The sequence below is a fragment of the Macrobrachium nipponense genome, chromosome 35, assembly GCF_015104395.2.
Source record: "Macrobrachium nipponense isolate FS-2020 chromosome 35, ASM1510439v2, whole genome shotgun sequence".
In the NCBI taxonomy this organism is placed as follows: Eukaryota; Metazoa; Arthropoda; class Malacostraca; order Decapoda; family Palaemonidae; genus Macrobrachium; species Macrobrachium nipponense.
The window spans coordinates 3,093,663-3,115,424 of NC_061096.1; the positions used below are offsets into that span (position 1 = coordinate 3,093,663).

Below are 21,762 nucleotides of genomic sequence, written 5' to 3' on the forward strand. Positions count from 1 at the left end.
GGACCCAGCGGCCCCGTGCGCCCTCCGCTGTCGGTTTAGGGGGCGCGCTCCAATACATGACCTTAGTGTGGTACTTTCAGTCACACTCCCCTATCCTGCAAAGAGCAACTTTGCAGATACGACAGAAGAACCGGGTGTCTCTCCTTCTGCCATTCATATGGCACACCCGGCACCGTTTCTGCCTTCGCCCTTGTAAGGCCTCCAGTATGTGTTCCCCTGGCTGCAGCCGACACGCAGGGTCCACTACCCGACGAGAAGCGGTGATGGCGGGGCCGGCAGCAAGAGGGGCGTCGTCAGCAGGGGCGGCGGCAGGTCGAGCGAAGTTGGCCCTCCTATCTGCCCTTTCCTCTAGGGGCAGATCTGCAGCTCGGGGCAGGGGGTCAGTTATGGAAGGCCACTCATCGGGATCGAAGTTGATGAGGGCATTCCCGGCTACCTCTAGGAACTGTATATGGGTCAACCTCGGAAGATTGTCACCGCGGTACCCACAGTACAGTATGTAGGCATTTTGGAGGGCCAACTGAAGGATGTATTTGAGGAGCTTCTGTGTCCACCTTCTGGTTCTCCTGGCGAAGGGATAGTACTGGATGAGCTGATCAAAGAGATCAACTCCACCCATGTGCCTGTTGTAGTGCCCAATGACGGTAGGTACCGCTCGGTACGAAACTTCTCAAACACAACTCGGCCCTGTCGACGTGTCTTCTTCCGCTGTACGATCTCTTCTTGGATGGGTTCATGACTCGTCGTAATCATGGGGACGAGTCGGACACCCTTCCAACAGATGACGAAGACAGCGCCCTTCCGCCGCCACTCTGTCTCTCCTCTTGCCAGGTGTTGCGGATGACTAGCGAACCTCTTGAGGACATTCGGGGACCCACGCACCAACCGAAGGGTACCACTGACGTGAACACCTGCTTCATACAGTTCCTGGGCCAGGGATACCGAGTTATAATAATTATCCATAAACAGGTGATATCCCTGGTTACGGAAACATCCCACAAGGTTGAATACAGTGTCACGCAGCGTGGAGAAGACCCCGGTATACACTGAAAAGTCCACAACGTATCCAGTGTTGGCCTCGGTAATAAGAAAGAATTTCACACCATATTTCTTTGGCTTCTTGGGGTTATACACTTTTATACTAAGACGTCCTTTGTAAGGCATCATCCCCTCATCCAAAGACAGGTTCTTTCCAGGAATCACGAAATTACTACACCGCTCACGGATATATAACCAAACCTTTGCGCTAACAAAATGAGGCGATCACTGTTATTCAGGGGTATGGCCCTTCGGTTGAAGGCGTTGAAGTACCTGTCCAACGCCAGGAAATTATCACGGGACATAACGCCAGGCACATTTGGCATACATAAAAAATAATTTCTCCTCCAATATTGCCTGACGTCGACAGCAGGTGTCATACCAAAATAAAAGTGGAGCCCCAAAAAATGTGCCATGTCAATGAGGTTGCAACCCCGCCAGTAATACGACAAAGTCGTCCTCAGCTCATACCGGCAGTACCGAGTGTAGTCCACCGTCTCGTGTACCAGGTATTCCAGCAATTCCCGCGTCAGGAAAAGCTGGATGAACCCCAAAACAGTCAGGGGTACTGGTACGGTGATCCCAGGGGTTGCCGTGAAGGGGTGCAAATTAGGAGGGGTGGGGTCCTCCGTCCACCCCTCGTCACTTTCCGACGACCGACCTTCACCTTGGCTGGCGCGATGAGCCGACCTGCTACGTGCCGCGCGCACGGGTGCGGGCACGATATTGCATACTACCCACCCCCGTTGGCCCATCACCCTCACTTAGGCCCTCACTTTCTGTATCGTCCTCTGCGATAAAACTTGACCCCGTATCCCCACCCTCCCCCTCCTCAGATTCCCCCTCGTAAGCACTGAACCCACTGAATTCGAGCTCACTTTCGGGATGTGAGCCTCGAATGGACATTTGGGGCAGATATTCATCCTCACTTTCATCGGGACTGATGTCCTCATCACTCGATGACCATCCGCCATCAAAATGAGGACTTGCGACATGTTCCCGATCTATGTCCCTTGGTTGGAGGCCTCCCAAATGCTTATGAATGCCCCTAAGGACGCCCACATGCTTCCTAGGGGTAACCAAAGGCATACGCTGTGTTCCTAAAACACTTTCAGCCACACGTGGCCGCACAGAACGGCCTTGAGGTGCGGGGTCATGCTGGGTGCTTGGCCCCTCGCCAGCATCCAGGTCCAAAACTCGCCTTACACGATCCCTTCCGACGGGTAAAACGCGCCTTTCACGGTTCACATGTCGTTGAGACATATCTATGAATGTCCTGTAGCAATACAAATGCTCAAAGTCTCGCACAAGTCCAGAAAAACACGCTTTTCACGAAAGATCGCTCTCGGATGGTGCGCTACTGATGCTGGCTGGAGCGAGAAGAAGGGATATCGCGCATGCGCACCTGGGTCACGCTTCAAAACAAAACAAGGCCTTGATCCGTGAACTCCCAGCACCCCCCCAAGGCGCGTGATTCAAAAGTTTTAGGCTGGTAGGCCTATAAGTATTTTTCCGCGAATTTTAAAAAAAACTTTGTATGTCGATGTAAAATACGTCCAGTCGGCACCCGACAGACAATTTATCTCGACGTAAAATACGTCCAGCGGTCGGCGTTTAATATTATATATATATATATATATATATATATATATATATATACATATATATATATATCTATATATATTAATATAATATTAATAATATATATATATATATATATATATATATATATATATATAAATATATATATATATATATATATATATATATTTTATTATATATATATATATATATGTTGTCAATCTACTCACAACAGCAAGAAGGAAACAGAATGAATGACAGTGGTACAAGATCAGGCGCTAAGAACCAGATATGTCCAAAGAACATCTCGCCCATATTCAGGAAGTGCAATATGAAAAATGAGACCATAAACCACATAGCAAGTGAATATCCGGCACTTGGACAGAACCAATACAAATAGATTAAGGATTCAGTAAGAAAACCCTTCATTGGAGCCTATGCAAGAAACACCAGCTGGCTTGCAGTAAGAAGTGGTATGAGCACTGACCTGAGGGAGTGACGGAAAAGGATCAGGTAAACATCCTCTAGGACTATGGTGTCAGATCAGATAGGGTGATAGGTGCCAGTAGACCTGACATGATGTTGATTGACAAATTCAAGATGAAAGTATTACTCATTGATGTCGCCATACCATGGGACACCAGAGTAGATGAGAAAAAATAGAAAAAATTGATAAGTACCAAGACCTGAAAATAGAAATTAGAACATGGGATATGCCAGTGGAAATTATACCCACAATCATAGGAACACTTTGCACAATCCTAAGATCCCTGAAAAGGAACAGGGAAAAACTAGATACCAAAGTGGCTCTGAGACTCATGCAGAAGTGTGTGCTACTAGAAACAGTGCACAGTGAAATAAGTGATGGACTTCTAAGGAGGAAGGATGCAACCGGGAACCCAACATTACAAACCATCAAGCCAAACAGGATGACTGTGACAGACCCAATAATAAATAATAACAATAATAATAATAGGGTTAAAGTGATTTGAAAAAAACCTATGTCAAAAAACCACCTAATTCAGCAAGCCCTCAGTGGCACAAACACTAATTATTCTCTTTTGTACAAGGTACCATTGTGCAAATAAACCTAAAATATAAAAATGAAAGTTCCCATAAATATATTATTGATTATGATTAATGCAAATCACTAACAGTTACAATACCTGAAATGGAATAATAAGCATGGCACACACATGAATAACCAGGAGTAAAATCATGCATTAATTGGACACATAACACTGAATGAATTCACATGTTTTTGTAGCTCAATTTAATTTCAATTTTAAAATGCCATGAGTGCAGACAGGAAACAGCAATACTAGCAACCTGGTAACAACAGCAACAACGATAATTAATGTACAAAAGTTATAAATGATGTTTTACATTACTATACATACATTCAATAGGTCGGTAAGTACCGACTTTGCAGACCTGACAGATGATTCTCAGATTCATTCTGGCAATCAAAGTAACTTTCATCACATACTATTAGAACGAAATAGAACGAAATGCCCAGCTGAGGTAAGTGAATGATAAAAATGACAATAATATTTTTGAAAATTAATTACTCATGCATAATAATATGATATCTGACAGTTATAACCTAGGGGTTGTTAATTTAATCTATCTTTTTACCCACTAGTGGCCTAGTCCCAATTACTATCAACCACTGTACATGACATTTACGGTACAAAAAAGCCACAGCGTGCAATGATTTCGGATAAAGAAAAGACAGTATGTACTCATGCACATCAACAAAACCTAAGCATAGTCCTTCAATCATCTAGTATACGATATCACATACAATGTGCTTACAACTGCATACTGTAGATGATACTAAAGGCTCTTTGCTCAACAATAATGCTTTAAATCAATCTATTTCTGTACATTCCCTTGTCTCTAATTGGCTGTTCATTTTGCAACTTTACTGGGCTCCATTGTTTAACTTAAACATAACAGCTAATCCTTTGGGTGAGCCATACGAGTCTAGAACTGTAATCTGTTGATATTATCAACCTGATTTATGATAATAATACCCACTTTACCTAATATAGTCATCTAGTTATGGTGCTCATTTAATATGAGTCATTTATTCTTGCACTTTTCATTTTACTAACTTTTTCATCATAGTGTAATAATAGATAAGGATTTTAATTTTTCAATGCTTCCTGTATTTATGAACCAATGATCTAACTACAACTTGTACATGTAAGAGTTCCACATACACGAATTCAATAACAAGAGGAGGTATAAAATACTCTATTAATAATTCCTGAAAGTACACAAACATTTTACACCACATGAATGACTGATGTAATTAACCTTTAAACTCTGAACTGTTTCAGCTCATTCCAAAATCGAACAAGTGTTTCAATTCACTTTATGCAAACAAAAACATTTTTTTTTCACACATTTCAAGGTTAATTATAAACAAAGGTGTCACGTCCTTAAAGCAAGATCACCAAGATATAAAACACTCATGAAATAGACCAGTTTTACTATGCATGGGAGCTCTTATGTAAAAATGGTATTTTTATGATAAAATGAAATCTTTATGTATACTTACCAAGTGATTACACGGCTATAGTTTCACTATCCGTGGCAGCTAGAACTCCAAATACCCCGCCACCATCAGGGAAGCGTGGAACCAACCCAGTTGTTTTATGCCTTTTCTTCCATGTGAGGGGAAGAGGAAGGAGGGCAATTTATGGTGCCATAACGGGACGAGTTCCGGTTATCAGCGCCATAAGGGTTCTTATGGTGTACCATGGTACACCATAAGGGTGCTTGTGGCGTCGATAATCGGTTATCGACGTCATAAGCCCCATTATGGCACCATAAATCCATGAGTTTCGGTTAATGGTGGTTTTCGCTTATTGGCACACCCCCGGGAACGGAACCACTGCCGATAACCGAAGACTGCCTGTACATAAAATTTCATTTTAGCATAAAAACACAATTTTTATGTCTGCAACTTACAAGTGATTACATAACTGAACCCCACATTATAGGAGGGTGGGATACATGGATATACAAGTTTACAAATCCTGTAAGGGATGAGATGCACAAATAGGGAAAATATTGCAAGCATTTGGTTAAAATGTGCATTGGTTCCTTACCTGTCTAGAGTGCTGCACAGATAATTACTGCCTCTGGATGGCGCTCATCTTAACTTGTAGAGACATGGTGGTATAGCCAGGGGTCATCTTCTACTAGAGTGGGATCCACTGCAGCCAAGGAAAGTCCGTGGCAAGCAAGGATACGCAATACACTGCCCCTGCCCAGAGTTCAGTACCACAAGACACTGAAAGCACCAGTGTAAATATAGTTACCAACACCAAATATTAAAAGCCTAACACCCAACAATTAAAAAGGACTGGTAGGTACTTCATGTAACTAGTACATCCCAGCTTCCCCTGTGATTTGATAACCTTCATCAAGGTGAAGAGGACAAAGGGTAAGAAGAAAAGACTTCCTATACACCCTCACCCAACACCATGCAGAATTAAGAGGCTCAAAACGTGGCTCTGAGAGCCATTTGAGTACCGCATCCAGGCTCCAAGATAAAGCTTTATTCTCCTTCAGCTTTGTTATGTCAAAAAGACCTTATGAGATCTGAAAGGTCTTTGTTGACAGAGCAATTAGTGTCATCGTGAGGATTTTGATGAGATCTGAACTTGTTGATGACCTCTCACCATCCTGAACGGAGGAAAGGCATCTGTTGCCCATCTGAGGGGATCAGGGGCTGGTAAGCAGTAAACGGGGAGGTGATCATTCGCAGTAGCAGTGGCAAAATGTCCAGTACTGGTTTACCCCACAACTACCAAAAGTTGAGACACACTAGAGGATCTAATGGGGAAAACTTGCTTTCAGCGGCTCAGTTTGTCCACCAACGAATTGAATTTGCCTTGAATAAATCTTGTTAAAATCAACGTATGATTCTGATGCACCCATCAGAGTATGGCTCTTGCTGTCTCACACAGTGAAGAAGTGGGTACCCCACTGTTTTCTTATATAGGACAGAGCTGTTGTATTGCCGAGTGGACTGTTATTACTTTGTTGCTGATCTCTGTAGAGGTTTTTAATCCCCAGTGGATGGCTATTAATTCCTTCACATTTATGTGCCAGCTCTTTTGTTCCCCAGTCCAAACTCCTGAGACTTCCTTGTCTCCCAGGAGAGCTCCTTATACTATCTCTTGAAAAGGGACTAAATGAGACTTCCCTAAATTTATTAGAAGTCCAAGTTCTTGGGCTAATGCCAGGGTTTTCTGCAGGTCCTCCGTACATTTCAACTTTGTCTGAGAGCGAACAAGCCAGTCGTTGAGGTAGAGAGCGATCTTTACACCTACTAGGTGTAGCCACTTTGCTACAGGGGCTAGGACACGGATAAATACCTGGGGAGCTGAGGAAAGGCTGAAGCACAGAGCTCTGAACTGATAAATTCTGTTCTGGAAAATGAATCTCAGGAACTTTCTCGGTTCTGGGTGAATAGGGATATGGAAGTATGTCTCCCATACTGATCGAGAACATCCAGTCTCCTTGACGAATTGAGGAAAATACTGTCTGATTCATTTCCATTTTGAACTTGGTCTTCAACACAAACAAGTTCAAGAGGCTCACATCCAGAACTTGTCTCCAGCCCCCGAGGCCTTGAGGACCACAAAAAGACTATTGTAAAACCTTTTGAGTGGGGATCTCTACTACTTCTATAGCCCTCTTTGCTAACAGGGATGTCCCTTCTTGTGTGAGAGCTAAGAATTTCTCTTGAGTTGCCAGAGTAAGCTGTCAAAATTAGAGACCTGGCTAAGGGATGGTTTTGAATGAAGGGAATGGTGTACCTTCTTTAAGAAACTTCACAACCCATGGTTCTGCTCCTCTCACTTTCCAACTCTGCTAAAAATGAAGGAGCCTTGCTCCTATTGGAGTACTGAGGACTTGCTTCTCATTTCTTGAGAGAAGATTTAGAAGATGATGACTTCTTGATTGCTCAGGGAGTAAAACGGACATTCCTTCGAGCTCTGGGGAAACTTCTTGACTCACCTCTGCCACAAAAGGGCTGATACTGGCGGTCATCTCCCTAGGATGCTTCACAGACTGCGCCAAAAGATCTAGAGTAGATTTTTTCTAAAGATCCAAAGAAATTTGGATAACTGTGGTCTGAGGAAACAGGTGCTTACTATCAAGTGGCAAGAGCAGAAAAGCGGCCCTCTGAGAGCAGATCACTCATTTAGTAGTAAAAGAGCACCAATGCTCCCTCTTCTTGAGGATGTCTAAGGTGAATAGGGATGCTAATTCAAGAGACCCATCCGTAAAACCCTTATCAAGGCAGTATATAACACCAAGCTAGTCAGATACTGAGTCCTCCAAGATGGCAGCACACTCCTTAATCTTGCGCGTTAATGCCACTGCAAACCAGTCCATAAAACTCATAGCTTCCAAAACACAGAAAATGTTTTTCAGAGGGTGGTCCAGTTCTGAAGTCGAGAACATAAGTTTGGCTGAGTTGAAGGCTGATCTCCTGGAGGAGTCAATAAGACCGAAGAAGTCCCCCTGGGAGGAGGCAGAAACTCCCAGGGCAAGAGCTTCCCCTGTCTCATATGAACAATGCCTCCTAGTAGACAGCTTAGAAGGAAGGAGACATAAGTTGGCTTTCCCTTGCTCTCTCTTCTTTGAGAGCCACAAGTTTACTTCTTTCTAAGCCTTCTTGGCTGATACAGAAAAAAACAAATTCAGAAGCTTAGAGGCACCCTCTACCTGGTTATCCATCTGGTAAACAGACATCAGGGAATCCACAGCTGCTGGTGAAAAGAAACTAGGGAAATTTACTAGCAAATATTGAAGCAAAGAAGAATTCACTGTAGGAGTATCTTTATCTACTTCCCCTTCTATTTCTTCTTCTTCTGAAGAGACAGGAGACAAGTTGGAAGGGAGTTAAACAGGGCTGCAGGTTTCTGAAACAGACCCAAATTACTATCCAGTTCTCTTTGGATATCCACTACTGAAGGATCAACAGAAGAGGAAGTTTGCATTCCTGAAGGATGTGAAGGCACTGCAGGAGTTGCAAGTCCTGGCAACTGAGGAGCAAGTGAAAAACTCACTGACAGAGGCTGATGCACCAAAGCGAGCTGAGGCACCGATGGGGGCTGTGGCTCCGATGGATGCTCAAGCACTAATGAGATTCGGGCGAACAAGGGGAGTTATTGAGAAGCCGATAGGCGCTCTATCGACAATTGGCACTTATGAGATGGCTGAACTAAAGAGGGGAATGCACTGATAACTGCTTTGGCACCATTGGGCACTTTGAAGTCTTCAGGAGACAAAAGCACAGGTGCCAATGGTGCTCAGGTGCATGGCCTAGGCCTAGAAGAACTTTCAGTAGGCACTGGATACACTGACACTGATACAGGAGCCCCTTCTAAGGCAGATACTCACACATTACTCTGAGCCTCTATGGACTTGGAAACCGAAGGTACGGCTGATGAGCAAGGAGCAGGAGGGGTACCCTACACCAATGGACAGTCAGATACTGACATCTGCGTAGGAACACCCACTGGTACAATACTAGGCTGTTCTAAAAGGAGAATGACTAATGAATGAAGGATGCTTTTCTGGAGCACGCTGTCCTTCCCCAAACAGGAACTTTCTGGAAAAGATACTCAGGATTGTCCCAGAAACTACACAATGGGTGTTGCTCAGTAGGGAGATCACGAGCCTTCTTGGAAGACACAGGAGAAAGCGAATCCTTCCTCACTCGTCTTTTCAACGGATGAAATTCATCTGCAAAGCGCCTTTGGCGCCTGAGCGGCAATTCCTATGAGCTAGATGCTCTTGAGGAAAAACAAGACACTCCCTTAGAGACGCCTTTCCAGTGGCACTGTTGATACCTTGGATACTACAACAGGATTAAATGATGGGGCAACTACCCGTGGCCAGACCCCACCGACCTCCCTTGAGCTACCAGTATGACTTCCCCAGGTGTAGGGGAGTATGACAGGGACCTTTGCTAAGGAGAATCAGTGGGACGAGCAGCCACCTCCTGCACTGCACTAACACTAGCAAAAACACTTTCATCAGTTTTACCTACCTTGTCCATGAGAACTTTGACATTAGCTCCCAAATTATTCCATGGCCTGTAACATCACAGAAAATTTCTGGTCTACTCATGATTCAAGGCTGGCAACGGGATCAGGTATGGGTGCAAGGAAGCCAGGGTTAGGATGGGGTTTAAAGCTTGAGACAATGGAATGAGTGTGACAGAAGGAGAATGAGAAAAAAAAAGAGAGACATCGTCAGCCTGACTAGCTAAGGATTACCTACTGCTAACTCTAACAGCTGCTTTTCTCTTTTTATGTCCATCAAGCTTTTTCAGATAAGTCTTGAAAGTCCTTCACATGTTATCCTCCAATTCTCATATTCGTCACAGGTTAATTGTGGCAAACAATTCTGACCCCTACAACTAATGCAAACTGAATACAGGTCATAACAAGCTTTGATTAGCCTAGAATTGGAGCATTTGCTGCAATACCTTACACTTTGTGCACTAGAATTGGACATGCCGGCTTCTAAAGTAAACAAAGACAAAAGCAAGACAAAATCGAAATACTGGATTCCTAAATAGCTAATCAATGCCAAAGCGGACCACAGGTAAGAGTACTTCACCAAATTCCAGAGAACATCGATTGAGAAGATTCTACCAGCTTCAAATTACGCAGCTGCTATAAAACCAATGTTACAGTTATCAGTGGCAGAAAACAACTTGCCTTGTTTACTGGGTTGGTTCCACACTTTCCCCACTGGTGGCGGGGTAGCTGACTAACCCAAACAAAAGTACTACCGTGAATTTCTAATTCTAGCTGCTGCGGATAGTGAAACTATGGTTATGTAATCACTTGGTAAGCTGCATAAGTTCACTTTTAAATACTGGCCTTACAAGACATAATTCTTTTGCTATTATAAATCAGTGCTTCTGCTCAGTAGTCTTACAAATCAGCAGTACATACCTTTTGAAAAATATCCATTTTGTACTTTGTTTAATAATCTGTTGATTCCTATAAAGCAGCTTCAAGATACAAACAATTTTCTATATTACATAGGATTCTTCCTGTTTTATACTCATGCTTACATGCAACCCAATACAACATATTACTACTACTTGAAAATTTTTCACATTCAGTTGCAAATTATAATTTCAAAGTAAGTGATCAAATCATTTACATTAACCTAGCATATTCTTTCACTTCTTCAATGAAGTTGAAATGATTTGCATAAGGAAAGTCAAAGCTTTTAGTAAAACAAACGTATGGAACAATGATTCTGATTTTAATTTTGCATACTTTAAACTTATCATCTCTGATACATTTATACTAGAGTAAAACTTTAGAAATTGAGACTAAAAATAAATTCTTTCAATGTTTATCAAAATTTTCAAGAATACTGATACCCTCTTTCAGTGTACTACTATTACTATTCTATACAAAATTTCACCTACTATTAATCACTATGTTTCATTCTAAACTGAAATTGCGACCTGAAAAGACAGAAAAATTGTTTTTATTAAAGTGTTATGCAAAAGTTCATGAGGAAAACCTAGTTACTGAAAGAAACATCAAAACTATCTTATAATGAAAAGACTTGTTCATGCAAATCAATTAATTATGCAGTTTTATTTGTGTGCCGAATATTACCCAATTCACCAGGTTTTGTCCTTAAGAGAAGACACTACACTCAATACACATGTACCCCCTGGATTGTTAGGTATGCCTGAATCCACTTCCTCCCTTTTTGTGTGTGCTACATATTAATACATTTTTAGAGGAGGGCACACATTATATGATGAATGTAAGAAGACCGTATTTGCTTCATCATAACCTCATTACTCATATACGTATATTCATGAATTGCTATCTAGATGGAGGCAAATATAAACAAAACCCCCGAGTTATTGCTCATGTTCATATGGTCCAGTGGAGCACCTGGGAACTGTAATGAGTCAGAAACCAAGTTCCTGGTAACACTAGCAGTAAGGATGAAAATCAGTATATAGCAACCTGTTTCTATAGGTAAGATTCTTTAAATTTTGAATGGAAGCACAATTACCATCTAAATGAAAATTTAGTGGTCAATAACCCTGGAAGTCAAGTCTCTTGATAGAATCATGAATGAGAGAATAAGACAGCACATCATGAAGTGGTAAATGAAAGAATCCTCAGTCTCTTTCCCCCCCATCCCCCGGTAAAGCACAGTCTGTCATGACAGCTGGTCTCAACAACTAAAAGTTCAGTAATTTAAAAGAAATGTCTCTACAACAAGAGTAAAGTTAGACTTTAACCGCCATCTCCAAGAAAATTACATTACTAAACATTATGGCTTAAACCACCCAAACAAGTGCTTGCAGTCTTACATATTTTGCTTCCCCTTCTGTTACATTACTACAGGCTCTCAGTCACTTTCCTTACTAAGCCAATAAAAATTTGCCCCTTCCTTTGCCCCTGTGGAGAGTAATAACTAGGAGAGGAATAACCTGGAGATATCATTCCTGTGAAGCTTCTGGTCCCTAGCAGGTATAGCCTAACAGCCCTATATGAGCAAATCAAGAGATCCTCTTCATATCTGGTGATGCATTCTTGTACCAAACTAGACTGCATGAAGCTAAGAAGCTTCCTGAGGTAGCTTGTAACGAGGCTTCAAAAACCTTAAGGACCAGGGGAGACCCAAAGTTGACTGGTTTGAGCAACCCTGCAGTGACACATTTTTTTTTAAAAGCTGGGTGAGCTTCAACTTCACTGCAGAATCCACATTGGAGCCATGAAGTTCCAAACCCTACAAGGGGGAAGATCCTAATGTATTGATGGTGTGAAAACAAACAACTTCCTGTGCCGGGCATGAAGAGGAGGATAGTTGGTAATTAAAGGTGTAATAGAGGTGACAGATCAATACCCTTTTCATCATAACAATTACATTTCTGGGCTCAGCCGTGTCGCTCCGTGAAATGTGTCCTCTTTAGCACTATTTCTAGTAAAATATTGCTATGATACCAGAGAACTGCTAAATTGGACATGTCAGAAGTCTCTGACTCGCTCACCTAAATAAAAGGTGTCGGTATAGAACTGGGGCGAGTGTTAAACACTACCACAGTAACCCCATCAATTACCTTTTTCCTCATCAAAAGACCCTGAAAACGGGGAGCCGACCTATAGGTCACACCCAGCTACCCTGTTGAAGGGGACTGCGGCATTCTTATCGATAGCCTCCCAGCGTTGCACGCTTTTTTATAGCTATCTGTTCTTTTTATTGGTTTCGTTATTCTTTTTCGTTATGGATCGTCAATCTGCCTCTTCACCCAAGTTAAGTACTGGTTCGCCCTTTTTCTGTATTTAGGGAGTGATTTTGCCTTTCGTTTTGCCTTTATTTAGGATTTTGTTAGGCGTCTCCTCCCGTAACGAGCGGTAGCGAGCCGCCATTACGTCGTTCCCTTGTTTTGTACCAATTTCGAGCGGGCTTCTTTCAGTACCTATATATTTATATTTATATACTAGTAACTTATGGTATTTCAGTATATATTTTCAGTATATATTTTATTATGTCTTGGGTGGCAGTTACTTTGTCGATCTTGTTTGATCTACGTTTAGATGTATTTAGTAAAATAAAAAGCTTGAAAATACTGAAGAAATTTCCAATAAAAACCACTAACTAGAGCTCATCTATCCTGACAACCATCAGAAAACCATATGCTAACAAGGGACATAGCTAGAATGGTAGACCACTTGAGCCACTCTTTTCTGCGAGTAACTTTATGCAAATCTTAACCCTTAAGAGCAGAGCTAAAAAATCAATATGCCAGGCCGAGTAAACTTTGAGGTCGGCTAATTCAAGAAAAAATACACATCACTGGAAAGAGGAAGATATGCAACTGCACAAGCCGTAAGAAAAAAAAATCGGAAAAATTTTCCCTACCTTTTACTAGAAGTTAAAATTGACTATTTACAACCCTTATGGGGCCTCTTTTACAAGACAATCGTAAATTTTACAATAATACATTTTTTAATTTGTCTTAATACATATATATCTATATATATATATATATATATATTATATATATAAATATATATGATATATATATATATATATATATATATATTATATATATATATATATATATATATTTATTGTTTTGCAAAATTATAAGCACAACTCATACAACATCAAACCAGATAAGAACTAAAATCAGTAACAAATTCTGAGTATATTTGTTGTAAAATATTTACAAAAATTTACCGAGATCAAAGATGCCGTAACTTTTCTGGATTAGACAGGTCTTTTCTAATACTTTTTTGCACTTATCTTTGCAAAATTACAATTATAACAGACATAATATCATAAAAGATAAGAACTAATAACAACAGCAACCCCTGGGTATATTTAAGAGCAAATATATAAGATGCCACGTGAGAGAGGCAGTATGTACTTGCTCCATTGAAGTCAAGATCACAATTAGTTCATGAGCTGCCTACTTCTTGATTTTAGCGAGTCTAAAAGTTGACATTTGTAAATTTATGGGCTACAGAAGTAATGGAAACTCCTTCCCGCCCGATTCCTTCAAATCGATGGTACGTAATATTGATTTTCACCTTGAGTGGATCCGTCCACCACCCATAACCTGTTATTGTTACTCATATGAGGAGATCCGTCCAATAAGGGTTAAGCAACTCCCTTGGATAGCTCTTTCCACAGATTTACACCAGTTTGAGTAATATCTGTTGCTATTTTGTCCCTCTAATTTTTTATCACATAAATAGCATGACTACTGTGCCAATTTGGAATACTTTGCTTATATCATAAATCTATTCTTGTAAGCATTCATATGCTACAGTCATTTGCTACTGTAAGAAGTTTTATGCAATGTCTTACTCTTTCCACTGATGTGTTTTTTCTTAAATCGGCCAACCTCAAAGTCTACCTGGTCTGGGGTGCAGCATGTTGTTTTTTAAGCCTGGCTTTTAAAGGTAAACCACAAAACAAAGCACTAACGATGTACAACAGTCAAAAGTGCAGAAAGAGCTGCGAGCACACAAAATAATATAATGTATCACTGTTATAAAGAAAACAGTATCAACATTAACAAGATGAATAAAGTTCACTGTAAAATGGAAACAATGAATTCCTAAAGGGTATAATTACTGGTAGCAAAAAATATAATATTGCAATCAATGAAAAAATCTTAAGAAAAATCCTACTCAGAGAGAACAAAGCCAACCTTTACCTCTAGAAAGGTTAGCCAAAAATGTGGTATATTCTAAGTCCAGCATAAAAAAATACCTATAAATAACATAACTCCCTAAAACAAAGTGAAGACAAAGTGCTAGTTTATGGGAACAATTAAATTACAATGACTAACAAGAATGATGACAAACAATAAAAAAGTGAAACTGCAAATGAAGCAAACATTGCAAAAGAGCTCAATTCTCAGAATGCTCAAATGATTAATCATAGACAGCTGCACTTTATGATGCTTGCAATCCAACAATGATACCAACGACTGAAAATGCAATATAAGTGAAGAATTCACTCAGTTAATACTTACTGAGTGCTCTTATGTGAAAATAGGCCGAAATATAGGATAGCAAAAAACTGCAAATGAATTAGTAATAAGTACTGGAACAGCAATCCTCTGCTATGTAAACGTGGGAATCAGTGAAACAAAGGCTGGCAGCACTACAGGAACTTAAAAGTTAAGGAGGTAATCCAGACATACCTGAAGATCCAGATAGCAGATTCCTACATAGTGAGACAACCTTCTTCTCCCTGGTAAACAAAAGGACTAGTGACCTGGGTAAATTTGGAACACAAATATAGGCATATGTATCATTAATAAGGTAATTCATGGAAACTAATATTTATTGGAAATTACTAGGTTCAAAATCAGACTTTATAAACTATATTTAACATATGACAGAAAAGTTTTCTAACTAAACTAATTCATATCAGGTAATTTCAAGCCAGCTGGAAACTAACAAGCATGCGCATTTTGGAAATATAAGTAACATGGTGAAATAATTTTCTACTGTTCATAAATACAAACTTTTCATCTTACTTATGCCTTCAGTCTTGATATGGACTTGACCACTCCAATATAAAGCCAGTACTTATAGCCACCTTATTGTTGAAGGGATTTGTTTAAAACTTTTACCACTTCAAGTACTAATGAAATTTTTCAAATAGAAAAAGTTAGAAATTCAACTTTCAAAAATATGCCAAAAAAAAAAATTCAATAAAAAATCAGTTTTGCTCTTTGCAAATCAAGATATATAGTTATATTACACTCAGTAAAAGTTTCATAAAGTTTGGTTCAGTCTTCTTGGAGTTATAAGAATTTATTTTTTGAAAAAAACCAAGTTTTGAGACAACGGTAAAAAGATTATGCTTATTTTGTAATAACTATGGAACTATTACATTTAGATGGCTGATTTTTGCCCTGAAAGTATTTTGACATATAAGAAATATGAGGGGGACATGTTGGGGGTCTCTCTCACACTTTTTACCGTGTAAGCCGGATGGTGGTGTGTAATTGCAGATATGTTAATCCATGTTCTGCTCCAAACAGTGCCTTTGAAATCTTTCATATTACAACTACTTGAGACCTATTGGCCCTGGGAAATGGGTAAAAGAGTGCTGTGTATTTGTTAGTGCTTGGCCATGCTTTTATCACAAAAATATCATCCGACCAACCTCCAACCATCCCGCAAATGACCCTGGCACCTACCGATACCGGTGCCTTACACAACAGTCCCATACTCCCAAACAGTTGTCTTTACTTTACACAGTACTAATCAAACTGTTCCGTCATCGATTCTTCAATACAATCTGTCAATGAAGCCATCTTTGGTGAGGAAATTAACGTTACATATACAAAATGCAAAGACACGATACCAGAAAATATTCTCCAGGAGTGATCCGCGAAGCCTTGTCCTGTCACAATTAATATCATATAATATCTCTATGTGGCTAAGAACCTGTTTGGTTGAAATTTAGGCTGATAACCCTTACAATCTGCCTCCAAAGGGGCCTGCTGAACTAAGCCTACTTGTAGTGTGCCATACGACCGAAAATGCCTTCCAAACAGCTAAATCCCTCTCAGAAAAAATTGGAAAAAAAAAATCAGAAAAAATTGAGGAAATGATACTCTCGGATCTGGGACGTAATCAAAGGATTACACAAATCCCTAGACAGTCTTAAAACTGTGGAAACAAATAACAATCTCATACAGATCTGGGATACAATTAAAGGAGTGCAGGAATAATTAGGCAATCGTACAGAAAACCACCAGACTCCTTTGACTGTGGCACCTATTATTTCCTCGCCTCTCAGCAACACGAGAGAAGTGACAGTGCGACACAAAGTCGAGATGGCCATAACCCTTTAAGCGGGAACTACCCTCTCTTCTTCAGATGAAGCACCCACATCACCTATAGACCTTTCGGAAGGCAACGTTGGACTCCCAACTTCCTCTCCCTTCCCCAGTGCCTCTGGTGAAGATAGATCATCAGTGACAATCACCAGCCCTTGTGAGTCTCCCGACACTACCTCTACCCTCAATCGCTCCATCGTGGATGATGAGAAAAATGATCATGAGGGGTCTGGTAGCTGGCAGACACAAGCAAGTAGAAAAAAGAAAAGAACCTCTCATTTGCTCACTGGACTGAAACCCAAAAATTGTGAATCTTTTTCTAACGATTACTTGGCCTAGCTTCAGTCATTGTTATTTAGCATAGGATCTTAAGCAAAGTTGCTTTAAGAACAGTGTAAGAGGCCGAGTATTAAGCCAACTACATGCACAAGACCTTCGACACATCACTGTATAATCACACATTTCCATTATAACCACAACTACAAATGAAATAAGCCCACGTCATCTTTAGCAGTATATCTCGTTCCATACAAGTAATAATACCATATTGCTTTTTATGTATGCAATACAAGCGTATCAAACTACTCAGTACACAGAGAATAAGCTTTCCTTGTAAAAGAAACGTTCAGGAATAGATCGCTTGTTTATGAGCGAAAATGGTACAAATTGGTAATATTCCTGTTTGATTCTTGTTCTGTAATAATTTCTACTCAAGAGTGAAAGACGTCTCTGGTACTATGGCTACGTTACTGACACAGTATAGGCCACAAAATATCTTTTAAAAGGGCTATTATCATATATATTATAAAACTGGGAAACTTGGCTAATGTCCCTAAGTTTCTGCCATAATTTATTTGGGCGTCCCTATGTCCCTACACTTGGCAACACTGTCCGCAGTTGATACCGATGCCATCTCTGAAAACAATCACATAACAATGGCTCCTTATGCGCACGTGATCGTCGCTTGTCTGTCCAATCTCTCCCCTCTATATCTATGTTTGAATGTATCATTATAAGACGTTTTCTCTATGAATATAATAGAAGAGAAATTGGGATATTTTAATGGAGAATAATAATTTTTAATAAATTTTTCGTACATTCATTTTTCATGTACGTATTTTTTTTTATAATTTGTTGTTCACAGTACCATAAAAACGATGAACAAAGTTGTCCACGAAAAAATCTAAATATTTTTTTATACCAATAACATTTCTAGATGTTTATTTATTGTGAAACTGTCCAAACTAGAGTATATCAGACTTGATCCAATGTAGAATCATTTACAAGTCTTTTTAGTTCACAGTGCTGTAAAAGCATTGAACAAAATTGTCCATGAACCAATTTAAGCATTCTTTTAACCAATAAAGTTTCTATATAGGCTTATTTATGCATAAAACTTTTGAAAACAGTCCATAACTCACTTTGACCTATCCTGAATTAGTCATACAGAAACTTTTTACAATTATTTTCATGATTTGTGGTTTACAGTGTCATACAATAGGAGCTGATATGAATGGCATGGTGGGAAAGAGAAAAGATGGGTATGAGGAGGTACATGGAGGCCATGGGTTTGGAATTAGAAATTAGGATGGGGATTATTTATTGGAGATGGCTCAGAGTTTTGTATTGGCCTGTATGAACACACGGTTTCAGAAGTTAGATAAGTACTTGATAACTTATGAAAGTTGAGGAGTGCAGAGCCAAAAGATTACACCCTGGTTAGAGGAGCCGACAAAAGCAATGCGACAAACTGCAAACTGATCTTGGGAGAAGCGTGCGTTAAACAGCACAGGTTGGTGGTGACGAATTTTAAAATGAGAGATAGGAAACCCAAGAAGAAAAAGATAAGATCTAGAACTTAGATTTGGGACCTTAAACGTGGAAAGGGGGAGCAATTTAGGAGAACTGTGAGAGAGAGACATCTGGAAAGGGGGAACATAGAATTTGGACAGGGTAATAGAGTGGAAAATATCTGGGCAGACATGAGAGAAATATGTGTGGGGGAAGCAGAGGAAGTGGTGGGAAGAACCAGCGGATATGGAGTGTCGAGAGGAGAAAAGTGGTGGCGGAATGGAGAGGTGCAAGAATCAATTAAAAGAAAATCAAAACCATTTAAGGACTAGAAAGTAAGGCATGCTCAGGGTGCAGAAGAGGAGTACAGAGAAGAGGAAATAGAGGTGATGAGGAGGGTAGCAATGGCTATGGGAAGAGCGGCAGAGCAGTTGAATGAGAGACTAGGAACAAGAAAAGGAGAAAAGGATATCCACAAGATTTCAAACTTGAGGAAAAGGCAATGACAGGATGTGGGTAGATTGGGTGTCATCAAGGATAGTGATGGAAATATATTGTATAGGGAGGAAGACATTAAGAAAGAAGAGATGGCAGGAGTATTTTGAACAACTTAAATACTGAAAATGAGAGAGAGAGGAGATGGAGAAAGCATAGAGGGTGGAGGGACCAGTGAGGGAGATACAGGATACAAAAGTGAAGAGAGCATTAGGAAAATGAAAAATGGTAAATCACCAGGTCCATCAGAGTTCCAAATTGAAATGCTCAAATTACCAGGTGCAGAGGGGGAAATATTGATGCTGGATTTATTAAAAGCTATATGTGAAGAGGAAGAAATGCCAAGGGATTGGAAGGAAGGTCTAATGGCATATATATACAAGCAGAAGGGAGATGTCATGGATTGTGGTAACTACAGGGGAATTAAGCTTACAGAGCATTGAATGAAAGTTTTAGAGAGAGTACTGGATGAGAGATTAAGAGACTGCAAAGATCGGGAAACTGCAGTATGGATTCATAAGAAGAAGAGGGATGGTGGATGCCATCTTCATAGTAAGTCGCCTACAGGAAAAGAAATAGAGAAAGCATACGAAAGAATCCCAAAAGAAGTGATGTTTTGTTGTTTAAAAAGAAGGAAAGTCCCAGAAAAGTTGGTTAGGCTGGTCGAGATGATATATAAAAGAATGCACACAAAAGTGATACCAGCAGTTGGGGAAACAGAAAACTTTGAAGTTGGTGTTGGATTATACCAGGGGTCAGCATTAAACCCATTTTTGTTTGTGCTGGTCATGGATGTGTTGAGTGAAGGGATCAGGAATGAAGAGCTGTGGGAATTGTTGTAAGCCAATGATCTGGTGATTACTGCTGAAAATGAGGAGGACCTACAGAGAAGGGTTGGAGAGTGGCAGGAATGTTTTGAGAGGGGTGGCTCAAAGGCAAATGTAAATAAAACAAGAGGTTTTGCTGAGCAGTAGGGTAGAGACAGAATAATAATACAAGAAAGAAGAGGCTCGATTATAAAAAAGGCAGAAAAGTTTAAATACTTAGGATCTACTTTAAGCCAAGAAGGAGGATGTGAGGCTGAAGTTGACAGTAGGATAAAAGTGGCATGGGGGAAGTGGAGAGAGGTTGTTGGAGTGGTATGTGATAAGAAAATGCCAATTACGCTAAAAGTCAAGATATATAACACAGTGATAAGACTAGTGTTAATGTATGGAGCAGAAACATGGGCTCTAAGAAGAAAAGAGGAAGTAAAGCTTGAGAGAACAAGATGAGAATGCTGAAGTGGATTATGGGAATATCACTGCTTGAGAGATTGGAAAATGATGAAATAAGAAGAGGGGCAGGCTTAGTAAAGATTACAGAGGTGATAAGAGAGTCACGATTGAGATGGTACTGGCATGTGTTGAGGATGGATGACGAGGGGGGAGTGAAGGGGGCTTGGGAAGAACCTATTACAGGAAGATCAAGAGAGAGGCAGAGAATCAGATGGTAAGATGTGGAGAGAGAGGTTTGGTGGAGGATGATGCCTCTGATAGAGGGCAGTGGAGAAGGCGTGTCAGGCAACCAACCCCTAAATATAGGGATAACGGTGGGAAAGAAGAAAAGCGATGAACAAAATTGTTAATAAAACAATTTAAAATTTTTTTATATAGCATTATTGCTTCAGGATATGTTTATTTAGACATAAAACAATTGAAAACTGTTAATGACTAAAATTTGATAATTCCTTGAAATTTGGCAGTCAGAGTACCCCTTAATCATATACATGAAGCAACTGGTTGACAAGATTGATGTCAAGGAAAAGATGAAATTCAGCAATGTACAGGTCCTGTTTATGATGTCCAGTCCGCAGGAGGATGAAGTGGCCAAAGAGGTAACCCTATTGGAGAGGTACCCCTATTGGGGAGGTACCCCTATGGGGTTGGCAGCCACAAGGAGGGGGAGATGCCTTTCAGACCTTTGGGGATGGAAGCTACAGTCAGGCTCAGTGCCCCTGACAAGGATGCATTGTTTCACCTGTCAGGGATGGGGCCACATCATCCAAGACTGTGAACATGCAAAAGAAAAAAAAAAAAAAAAAAAAAACCTCAACCTAATCAAGGACTACATACAAGGGTGGTACTCCCAGAGGGGGAGGTGCCCAGGCAAGAGGGTGGAGAGGACATTAAGTGAGAGCCACTCTATCGCCCAAGGCAAGTTCAACTCACGCGAGAGGGCACACCTCACCATCGGCCAAAGGAGGAAGGGTTCCCCCAAGGAGGCCCCTTGGTGGAGGAATCGCAGACACACACGGGACATTGAGAGATAGTGCTCAATCTTGCCTCCCTACACACCCTGAAAATGCAGTTCTGTTAATCCAGGTAACTACTGGGTGAGAAAATACAAGTGCCTCACTAGATATTGGAGCGATTGATTGACTGATTAAGATTCTCTGGCACTGGGATAAC

At 40.5% G+C, this 21,762-nt stretch overlaps 1 protein-coding gene across 1 annotated transcript in view; it reads right to left on the bottom strand.

Annotated features, from left to right (window-relative positions):
* Positions 1–21,762, bottom strand: part of LOC135208173 (acidic fibroblast growth factor intracellular-binding protein-like) — a gene marked incomplete at its 5' end in the record, with an annotated part of 445,705 nt that overhangs the window by 20,874 nt on the left and 403,069 nt on the right. The window contains 1 exon segment of the mRNA XM_064240310.1: positions 5,189–11,149.